We start from the raw sequence: 12,282 nt of genomic DNA on the forward strand, positions 1-12,282 counted from the left end.
CATAATTTGCCTCCAGCAGTCTTTCCAGGGATACCTGAAAATCCCAGGTGTCCTCAGACAAGGACTGCTCTGTGTCATGCCTTTCCTGAAGCCCTGTTACCATGGGGACATCAGAGCTGCTTCTCAGAATAGCCTTTAGTTACGACAATGGAAGGAACTGGAGAATCAATTAAGCCATAGCTTTAGTAGACTTAGTACCTTCCAGCAATGTAATAAAAAAAATAAATAAATACAATGAAATTTTAAAAAAAAGAAAGTTATTAAGTTCGAAAGTATTGCCATTTTGCCCGTGAAGATGTTGACTTCCGGTTATGCTTCAAAGAAGTGAATATTTGTAAATAAATATCTACTTCATTCTTTACCTTCCAACAGACAGTGGTAAGTGGTAGGGCTTGATTCAAAGACAGTCAGGATCTCCAACATGTAATGTTAACCAAAATAATACTATGCTACTCACTAGAAAGTTCCCTTGTGCTAGCCAAATGTAGTCTATTAGGACAAAATATCCCAGAGAAGGTGGCTTAAAAAAAAATTTGCTGTCTCACAGGATCCCAAGGCTTTGGCCATCCTGCATTGCTTTTCCAAGCCACAACAGGGAGTTGGACGCAAAGTGGAACAGCCAGGACATGAATTGGCGAGGGTATCCCAGTGCATAGCAAGGTGAGAATTTAGCCACTAGGCTACCACTCCAGGCCCACGCTTCCATTTCTTATAGTGTGATTTAAAGCATAGTCATCATCAAACATGATGATGTTTTTATAAGTTTGCAAAACAACAGAGCCCAAGGAGAGTTACTTAGATAAGAATGAGTTTTCTCTTCAGCAACTACTTGCATCTTGGAGGCTCGAGCTCATCATGGCCTGCAGGTTCCTACACTGTTGTTCCATGGAAAACTTAGAGCTTCTTTTTGTTGGGCTGTCTCGGGTTTTCCAGGCTACATGTTCAAGTCCCAGCACATCTATGAATGGGTGTCTTTTGAAGCTCATCAAAGGTAGTTCAAGCACATAAATTATGTAGCCCTAATAGTTGCTGTTTTTTCAGACAAGAAGTCACCACCCACCATGCAGCATTTTAGCGTGAGGCGAGAGGGGTGAAAGAGAGGAGCTAGAGTTCTATTTTTAAGGTATTTTAAAAATTTTTAATCCTCCCTTTCTCCCTTCCATTTTATGATTTATCATATTTATTCGGGTCCCAACTGAAAGTTGGTCATTTGTGGGGGGACATTCTTCTTGGGAATTCGTGCTAGAAGGACAAATGATCCTTCCACTGACAAGGATGACTCCGTAAGATGAACGTGCCACTAACTCTGCTTTTCTCATGATCTCCAGCCCTTCTCTACTGAGTGTTACATTCTACCTAATGACTTACTAATGAATTGTATGTAAAAAAGTCAGCTTTCTCTCAGTACACTTCTGACATCCTGATGGTTTCCTTCATATAAACACGGACCTGATCCAACCTCAAGGACTTCAAAAATATTATGAGAAACAATATGATGAGGTTGCAAAAATATTTTTGAAGGGTTCTTTAAGAAAGGAATGATTTCTACTTGGTGGATAGACAGAATACAACAGAATCTGGATGTGGGAAAGCAGATGGGGTGACTTAAAAGAGTGTTTCTGTACCCCAAGATGGCCATAAATAGCACCTGTCTGAGGGACGGATAGATCAGGCTGGACTCCCCAGTCCTGGATTCACCAACTGGTTTGTACACCCTGGCTTAGGGTTGTGTCTACATAGATGAAAAGCATTTTTTTTGTAACTTGCACAAAGATTTTACAGGGGTCTAAGAAGACCTTTACCCAATGCCACATGAATAGACTCAATTCATCTTATCACTCTATTTCACAATAATTTAAAGAGTACCATTATCTGGTATCTTCAAGGCCTCCTCCCCCTGCTCTTCCTGAAATATGTGCGATCATTAGTGCTACTTAGGAACCCTGATTCCAGGGCATCATTCCAAATTAAATACAGGATAATGATCCCTCAGCCTGCTGCTTCAAGGAGCAAGAACAGTTCCCAGCATTAAATATTGCTGAGTCATCAAGACGATTTTTTTACAATCTGAACTAAGGAATATTTACAAATCTGAATCTTGACCTGTCATAACACTGTTGGCCTTCACCATATATTTTGAGTTCTCCTAGCTAATTCTTGCCCCAGTATCAGCTATAAGTAACTGCTGGGTGAGAAATCTTCACGCCAGATTTCAGGCAGGCATCAACTTTACAACTTTGCTCTCACTTTGACCTTGAATACAGGTCGCCTGAGCACTCAGGGTGTCACATTTCCTCTGAGCAGCATGGACAGTGAAAGGAAAATTAGCCTCTACTCCACAGGGATGTTACAAAAATAAATGACATGCAAGTCTGTGGAGTCTCTTGTAAGCTCTGAGGAATAAAAAGGCTTAAAGAGATATAAGGTTTGGAGAGTTGTTCTTTTCTTTTCAGCCTTATAATTGAGAGAAAAAGATTCTACCTTGGTAAGTTTTGAATAGAGCTCCACTGAGTACTCCCACTGACTTGTAGTTCTGCCTCTTCTGCATTCACGATATCTACTGTAATTCTCAATGTGACTTGGAGAAGTTGAAGGAGTTTCACATTTTAAGACAACAAACAAGAGTAGTCACACTCTGTGTTTGGCAAATCACCTGCCACCAGTTGGACATAACGTGATACGTGTTCCTACTACGGCTGTGAGAGAGGAAAAGAAACCTCCAATGAAACAGTATGTTCCATTGCAGAAAAAAAAGTCTTGCTTGAATTTCCCAGCTAGAATATTGGGAGTCTGAAGTCTAGATGTTATAAAAACAACGAACGCTTTCTTTTTTGAGAACTAAATCTACGTTTTGTCAGTGTCAGACACACTCCACCATGAAGACAAGGCAGTTCTGAAAGAGAATCACAAGTATCCAGCTCAAACTCGTGACAGACTCGCTGCCCCATGATGAAGAGTCTCTGACAGGTGGTATATATAAGCACAGTATCACTTGTCACCTTATCTTCCTTAAGAGGGCAACATAATCCACAAAGCTCACATAAACACTTGTGTGGCTTCGATCCCATTCTGACATTCAGGAGGAAAGCTGACAGCCATAGATTAAAGGAAAGCACTAAAGCCAACAGTTACTTACAATTGGTAGCTCTGACCAAAGATGTGTTTTGGCAAGAGTTAGCTGGAAAGACACATTGGCATGCTGACATGGACTTCTAAGCTAGCTGATAGAACAATTTTTGTGTTTTCACTGAGCACCAAGCTGACTTAATGGCTTTTTCTTCGTCAGTTCATTAAATAAATATTCCTTGAGCACTATAATAGAAGAAATTATTGCTACTAACCCCACATCTTTTCCCTCCTTCCTCGGCAAGTAGCTGTCCAGCCAGAACTTTTTCCAAGTGATTTCATAGGGGAACATGATAAACTGCTATAAATTTCAGTGCTGCCTACTTCATCTCCTGTTTTAATTAAAATTTTTGACTTGGAATTTTGCTCTTTCTGGTTTGCTTCCTGGAAAAGGCACAAAGTCTTGCCACAGATTGTTAGGTGAGAGGAAAGCCAACGTCTGTGTTGTGCAGTCTCTGTGACATCAGCCTAATCCTCACATTGACACATATTGGCATTTCCACATCCTGGGTTCTGCACAGCATACTAATAAACTTAGTTCTTTAAAAGATTTATTCATTTGTGTATTTGAAAGGCCATGCCATAAAGAGAAAAAGAGTGAGAGAGACCTATTCCATCCTCTGGTTCATTCCCCAGGTAACAGCAATAGCCAGTTCTGGGCCAGGCTGAATCCAGGACCCTCAAACTCTTCCACGTGAGTGACAGGGAACCAAGTACTTGAAACATCTTTGATTATCTTTCCAGGTACGTTACTGGGAATGCTGGATCAGAGGCTGAACAGTCAGGACTGAGACTGGCACTCTGATAGGCCAACATTACAAATGATGATTTTTCCCAGCTCTTCTACAATGTTAACCCCAACTCTGAGGATTTGACTTAACAAAACACATATGGTTTGGGTCCCCAAAAATCATATATGCTAATGTTCAACTTGGTATTCTCTCTCAGGATCAAAATTCTTCAGACAAGAATTCATCTAATTCAACAATTAAAATAAAACACAGCAGGGATCCAGAGAACAAGAGAGGGTAAGTACCCAGTCTTTAATCACATAGATCCAAGTTAAAACTCTTCCTTTCCCCTTCTCTAGCCATTGGGAAAATCATTTACCTTCCATTATTTTCATATTAGCATATTATAAAATCACAAATAATAGAAAATTCACATACCTATGAGAGTTGTGGTGATTATCTATATAACCAGTTTAAACTAGGGTTTGTATTTACTAAGTGTGAGCCAGAATTCAATATGCCCACTACTCTCATTACCTCTAACTTCCATGAGCAGAAGCTTAAAGAAAACAACAGACACCATTACTTTATTCAAGCCCTGTTGTATGAATTGGGTATCATCTCTCCCTGATATGATATGAGAAACTGAATCTCAGAGGGAACACTGCTTGCTGAATGTCTGGGTCAGAATTTGTCCCGAGGTGTCTTATTCCAAAACCCATACTACTCCACCAGACATGTCACAACCAGAACAGATAATTGTTTCCCAGCTAAAGTCCAATGAGGTTAATTCACCAAGATTTTATTATTAATATTGACTTTCTCCCATTGTCTTCTTCCCATTGCCTTCCATTGCACACCATCACAAATAAGATATTTGTTAGAGTAGAGCTTCCACCTCTGTACCCAAATGGAAAGTGGCTTCCCTTTCCTGTGCCATAATTCCATTAACGTTGTCTTATAAGTCTGTCTGCCTATCTAACATTCTACACTAGCATGTGAGCACTTGAAAAATGTAATGTTTCTTCAGTATCTATGCCCCAGGATTTTGCACCATGCATGGTCTCTACTAAGCACTCTGTGAATAATCATTAAAGATGGCTACCATGTTAGTAAATAAATCAATAAATATGAATTACTATAATGTAAGTAAAGAAAAATCTACCAAGATGATTATTTGTTTGATGAAGTGGAAGCATTCAATTTTGAAAATAGGTGGCATGAACTCCTCAGCAATTAATACACAATATCCCCATGATAGAAATGGGAATTATACAGAAGTTATATGCTGGTTGCTTTGACCTCTAAAACATAACATTAAACATCATCTGTAATTTTAGTTTATTTAAACAAAACTTTTTTTAAAATCTCAGATGAAATTGAACTATTATATAATTACTTTGGAAAATTTGTAGAAACCATTATAGTAGAAACATAAAACAATATTTTGTTCTTGAGTGAAAGTAGAATTAGAGGAAAACAAGGACGTAAATATTGACTTGAAAACCCTGAGGCATTGATTGTGCATTTTCAGTGAGTTTAAAGATGCAAGGCACTGATTCATTATTCTCCCTAATTCTACATCAAAGCTTTTAGCATTTCCTCTCTTCGTAATAAGAACACTGCCCTTTCAGCTTTACAGAGAACAATCTGAATTAGCTTCTTTTTTTCCCCAGGGAGGCAGGAGGAATGGAGAGAGAAAGGGAAAGGGAAAAAAATAATAATCTTTTCAAGATAGTTGAAATCCAAAAGAAAAAAAATCTGGATTGCATAAAGATGGCTAAAGGGGAAGTAAGTAAACCAGCCAGAGAGACAGACAGTGCCTGATCTAACAATATGGAACTCTTAAGAAAACAAATACATAAAGCAAAAATTATATTTTCTTTTCTTATTAGGAAAATGAAGGGGCTAGCATAAGGGTACAGTGAGTTAAGCCATTGCCTGCGATGTTGGCACCCCGTGTGAATTTGAGTCCTGGATGTTCATCTTTAGTTCATTAAGCTGCTATTACACTTGGGAAGGCAGTAGAAGATGGCCCAAGTGCTTGGGTCCCCTGCAACACATAAAGGAGACAACAACAGAATTCCTTGCTCTTAGCTCCTGCTTCAGGCAGGTCCAGCCTTGGTCACTGTGACCATCTGAGAAAACCAGCAGATGGCAGATCTCTGACTCTGCAATACTTCCATTCAAATAGTAAAACAAATACATTTAAATGAAAAGAAAGAAAACAGAAAGGTAACTTGAAGACCAAAAACTTTTAGTATTCCTCTACGCCTGCTAACAGCTAACATCTTTGGTTACAACTTTGGTTGGTATGAATAACAAGAGAAACAGACAGCTCAAGAAAGAGGAAAACAGAAGAGGCAGAAAATCTCCCAAGAACATAAATAGGTTAATTGAAACACAAAGCAATAGTATAACACAGCTATTTAAAACTTCTGGAAATACAAAGAACCACTTCTTTGACTTTATACAAAAATAAAAGCTGTGGTGGTGAACTGAGAAATCAATGTGCAAAATGTAAAACCAGGGGCAAAACAATTTTGAAACTTTATCCAAAACTTTTACTATAAAGAAGGTATGTTTGATTGATAAAGGAAGATTCTTCTAAGGTACCTACAAGGGCTTAGCACAGTACAAGTGTTGCCTTATGGTTAACTGAGAGATTAGAATTGTTTCTGCGTCTGGAATAATTCTCAACCCCCCCACACACACACACACACACGCACACACACATTTCTTTGTGTGACATCATTTCTCTACCCTATCCCACCATTCATTCCACAGCGTCTCAGCAAAATGATCAGCACCAAGGACAGCAGTTCTCATTTTCACATCGGCATCAGTGAGGGTCAGTAACCAGATGTAAAGATAGAAATCTTAGAACTTGAATTCAAATTACAAGTCTGTGGAGATTAAATCTAGTTGTGAACACATGACCTACAAAAGTATTTTTCCTATTCAAATTATGATTAGCTGTATTTTATAATGATTGTATTTGTTTATCCATGTATTTATTTTGAAATAAGAGTTATAGATAGGAAGAGAGATCTTCCACCCACTGGTTAATTCCCCCAAATAGCTCCAGTGACCAGTGGTGAGCCAACTGAAGCCAGGAGCTAGGAGATTCATCCAAGTCTGCCATGTTGGAACTGGGCCATCATCTTTTACTACTTTCACTTGGCCACTTGCAGGGAGCCAAAATGGAAATGGAGCATCTGGGACAGGAACTGGCACCCATGTGGGGTGCTCGTATCACAGGATGCAGTTTTTATCCACTATGCCTCCACACTGGTCCTATCTGAATTTATTAAATAAAAGATCAGGTAGTATTTAAGCTACCTGTTAAGAAAGCCACTTCTCACATTAGAAGAGTCACTTCATCCCAGTTCCAGTTCCTGATTCCAGCCTCTTGCCAATAAAGACCCTGTGAGGCAACAACAGTGACTCAAGATATTGAGTTATTGGGTCCTTGCCACCAAGATGGAAGGCCTGGATGCAACTGCAAGTCCCTTGCTGTGACCCAGCCTTGCCCTCACAGTTGTAGGCATTCAGAGAGCTAGCCAGCAGATGGAAATACTCTCTTGTTCTTGCTCTATTTCTCTGTCTCTCCCATCACCCCATCTCTATAACTAATTTTAATAAGCAGACATTTTTATTATTTTCAGAGAAATCTATTCAATTCAGCAATTTTTAAAACTAAGAGTGATTTTTGGTTCATTGTTCAAAATTTGAAGTTGTTATTAATCCATTTTCAAAGGCCATTTGTGCATGACCAACTCCTAAACAAAAAGGAGAATAAAAAGCCTTTGACCTGAACCTATTGCCATTTCTTAACTATAATCTAACAGTGATACTGGATTTTTGCTCGTTTGCTTGCTTTTAAAGGCATATCAGATTTATGGGGAGGAGAACAGAGTGAAAGATACACCATCTGCTGGTTCACATCCTAAGTGGTTGCAACAACCGAAGTTGGGCCAATCCAAAGCCAGGAGCTTCCTCTGGGTCTCCCGCATATGTGCAGGGTCCCAAGTCTTTAGGGCATCATCGACTGCTTTCCCAGGCCACAAGCGGGGAGCTGGATGGGAAGTGGAGCATCTGGGACATGAACAGACACCCATACGCAATCCTGAAACTTGGACAGTGAGGATTTAGCCACTGAGCCATTGCACTTGTCCCAATGATACTGTTTTCACTACAAAAACATGACCAGTAGTTCCAAACTCCATCTCCCACAGATTAAGTATTTCAAAAAATATAACAAAAAATATATATCCTTAATTCAAGGAGTAGGACTAGGATTATTTTACCCAGACTCAAACTTGGTGGAAATGTATAATGCAAAAGCACTCGCTAGGCAGTCAGGTACTTGGTGCCTGAGCTGTATGTCCTTCCCCTTCATTTTCCTAGAGTCTTTTGCCTACAATAATAATGTGCTTATTTTATTATACCAAAACTATCACTGTAGGTGTCTGCCTACAAATCAAGGTAAAGTCTTCCCTACTCATTCGCTCTGTATGCTGTCAAGATATGCTTCAACAAAGACCCTGTACCATATAATACATAATGTTTCAGTAATATGTTATCCCTTCTTCTAAAATGTTTAAAGTTGAATTAAGCAAGATAGAGACAAACGTCTCACAGTTCATACTTAAACTCTATGTTCTGCCTCAGTTTTTCGTGTGCTTTTTATTTCATTTTTAATAGTTTACATACTAAACATGCCCATATGAGTCTCTAATAGGGTGAGGAGGGTTGAGGTACAGAGGAAAGTAAAAGGCACAAATGTTTCAATTTTTTTTCTCCTGTGTCTACAGTGGGAAAAGGGGAGGGGAACACTCCTTGCTGCCAAGCTACACTGGCACCCAGGGATAGAGGACACTCATTTGATGATGCCTTAGACAGCCTGATGCAGGGAAAAGTGTTCTGAGGGTGTTACTTGAATAATTTTCATAGCCCTTACATGCCATCAGCTACATTGCAGCAGTGTAAAGAAATATCTTTCCAGGGTCTATTGGCTCACCAGGACCACTTCAGGACAGGAGAACTGTCCAACTGTTTTTGATTTCCATCCTCTGATAAGCACTTGACATCCCCTGTTGTCCTAGATGAGCTGGATGCCATTTCCCCATCGTACATCTGGGTCTGTTGTCTCCTGCACAGACATTAGCAGCTGCGAAGACCCATCCTGGATACATGCACTCCAATACCACAGCATATATATATTGTGATTTTTCCCCTGTGGCCAGAGTTTGAGTACATCCATCTATTTAGGGAGTCCCCAAGAAAGCTCACTTGGGATGAACTCAAACTTGAATCTTGTGTGCAGGAGCCAGAGCAGTGTCAGGTTTGATCTGTCACCTGCACCAGCCAATGGATGCAACTGCCAGATGGTTCTGCTCTCAGCCGCATCTCTCATGTGAACTGATGGATGCTGCAGCCTAGCCTAGCATTGCCTGCACAGGCTTCCAACACACCAGCATATGTCATGGCCTATGGCCTAGTGACCCTAATAACCCACACCAAGCCCGTCCTCAAGCCCAGTTTTGACATAGGGCAGCATGTGCTGCAGCCTAGCATGGTCCATCCTGCATTCCAGCTGGTTCTCCTGCACACCCATGGGTGTTGTGGCTTAGCTCAGCCTGACTCACCTCCATACCTGACACAGATGTATGCCAACAGGTATCACTGCCTTGACAGTCTGGCCCACCCCCACCTGGACTCTCATGATCACCAGGAGGAGCTGCAGCCCAACAGGAGAGAGCCCACTATTCTCCTTCCAAACCTGCTCCCAGTCCCAGTCCTTGTATATGTTCATGAATGTTTACTGCAGCCCAGTCTGACATGATCTGGTCCCGGTCCTGGTACTCACCAGTGGGTACTGCAGCCCAGCCCAACCTGTCCATACCCATTCTGGCTCTCGAAAGTGCTAGCAGGTACTAAGGCCTAGCTCAGTTTTGCTCGTCCACAAACTCAGCTCACACATATGCTGACAAGTGTTACAGCTTTGCCCAACCCAGTCCACCCTCAGCTCCAGCTCTTGAACTCACCAGAGGGAGCTGCAACCCAGCAGGGGAGTTCTCCATGTTCTTACCAGACGTATTCTTAGCCCCACACGTGAGAGCTAACAGAAACCTAAATATTTTGTACTTCTAGTGCTTAGTACATAGCATCTTACACCAAATGGGTGCCTGATCCACATTTGTAATGAAGCCAACTGGATTGCAAGCAAGAGAATTTGCACTCGACAGTGGGAGAGTAGCAGCTAATTTCTACACTGAGTCATCTATATGCATTCCTGTCATTTGCATTTTATGCATGGCGATCAAATTTAAAGTTTCAGAGGCTTTTATGATAGGAAGATAAGGAGCTAAAATAAGAAAAGTGTGATCACGAAGTGTAATCATTTTATTTTACTGGTGTTCTACAGCTAGACTGAACACCCACTTTTATGCTAATTGTGATTCTTCAGTTTTATATGTATGCATAATTTATGTTCCTAGGGATATGATTTGACTTATAATCTGCCCAAATTCATAAGATAGTAGAGGATAGTAGTGCATACAAATCTATATATTTACACTAATTCAAACATACAAGTACTTTTCTACCTCCATTCTCACACATCACATCTAATTTAGAAAGAAAGGGTTGGGGTGTGTGTGTGTGTGTGTGTGTGTGTGTGTGTGTGTGTGTGAGAGAGCTTTACTCATTAGTTTACTCTTTCTCATGCTGTCGGTTTCCAGCTCTAAGAATCTTGTTTTAATTGCTCAGTTTGCTCAGATAACTGATGTGGAATTCTCATTGCTAATGACCAGGGCCAAATGCATCTCATAGCAGAGCATCCCCTCCTTGTCTAATCTAGTACGATTCCAAAGGGTTCTGTAACTGCTAGTGACTTCCCTAAGGCTCTGTGTGTCTAATTTCCTCCTGACCCATGATTTCTTGGCATCCAAGTTGGAACAGGTGTGTGCAGACATGGGCAGGTCCATGGAGCCCACAGTTTAGTACTGGCACAGATAGAGGTTATCTGGCTGTAGGAAATTGTTTCAACAATGTTTTCTAGGAATGCCAGCTTCCAATTAGTGTCATCTTTTGCTCCATGTCCTAGGGCAAAGATGAGCAAACAATGGCTAGCCTCAGAGTGTTCTGAGAGATGGGCACCAATACTGAAAAAAGCTTGCATTTTAACTTATTTTTTATAATCAAGAAGATTGTCAACCAAAGACAAAGTTGCTGTGTCCAGGGCAAGGTTAGCCTCTTATTTTAAACAGAAATGCTAATTTATTTTCCAACCATGAGGCCCAATGTTTCTCCAGATGGTGAGCATGATTGCTGTAAGCCCATGCTAAAGAAAAAAGTAAATCCCAAAGTTAAGATCCACCAACTGTCCTGGGAGACCAATGGTATTGGAAGAATATTTTTATGTAAGTAACAGGACAAAAATTTTGTCATCTCTATTGAAAGTATTCTGATAACAACCAAGTCATTGTTACCAAAAAATGAAATTTCACATGAGAGTTAATGCAACTTAGTTAACTTGTCCACTTCTATTTCTTCACAGGTAAAGATAAAGAATATATGAGAAGTAAACATGACACTAAGCAAAGACTTTGAGAAATAGAATCAATCCATTTTTATCATTTTTTAAAATCAATGATGAAAAATCTGAGCTCACACCATGGTATTTGCTATATTTAAATACAAGTACTAAATGGCCACTTGCTCTTTCAGCCCTTGGCTATCCCCCCTCAACAGGTATACTGTTTCCTGCACTGCTGACCTGAGCAGACCTGTGTGACTTCAAGGACAGACAATGCATGATGAAAATGACTCTGCATGGCTTCTAAGATGAGATCTCAGAAAGCAACAGAACTTTCTCTAGTTCTCTCTATGCAAAGCTCAGGCCACATGGAAATGGCACACTTAGATATTCCAGCCAACAAGCTCAGCCCAAAGTTCCAATGAGTGGTGATTGGAAGCCACCAAACACACGAGTGACAAGCCTTGAGAAGATTCCAGACCCTTAACCCTAGCTAGCATCAACTGGAGTTAGGATGACTCTCAACAGATTTCTACCTAAATTGCACACTTGTCAGCAAAATATATGCTATTACACAAAATGTTGGGGGTGGTTGGTGACAGATACCCAGAACACTGAATCTCAGTAAATTAAATGCTGTGCCAAGCTTAGAGTCAAAAATAATTTCCAAATAATGTCAGCTGAGATTTTTGAAATATAAAGCTGAAATGGATCCTCCAAAACTTCACAATTTATATTTCTTACTTTGTAGGAAAAAAAAAAACACTTAAGATAATTAGCAAATGGCCCAAAACACATTTAACTCAATATTGACCTTTTTATAACATGTCTATGAATAACAGTTTGTTCAATTCAAGGTACAAGGGCTCAAATTTAGTGCCG

General features: G+C 40.2%; 1 long non-coding RNA gene across 1 annotated transcript; it reads left to right on the forward strand.

Annotated features, from left to right (window-relative positions):
• The first annotated feature begins 272 nt into the window (after positions 1–272).
• LOC121153120 lies at positions 273–11,575 on the forward strand. Its single transcript, XR_005883342.1, has 3 exons — positions 273–378; positions 4,075–4,154; positions 11,422–11,575. It is a non-coding gene; the product is annotated as an uncharacterized LOC121153120 (long non-coding RNA).
• Positions 11,576–12,282: the final 707 nt, after the last annotated feature.

This window comes from Ochotona curzoniae, unplaced genomic scaffold (assembly GCF_017591425.1).
Source record: "Ochotona curzoniae isolate NIBS_2020 unplaced genomic scaffold, NIBS_Ocur_1.0 contig_2688, whole genome shotgun sequence".
Taxonomy (NCBI): Eukaryota; Metazoa; Chordata; class Mammalia; order Lagomorpha; family Ochotonidae; genus Ochotona; species Ochotona curzoniae.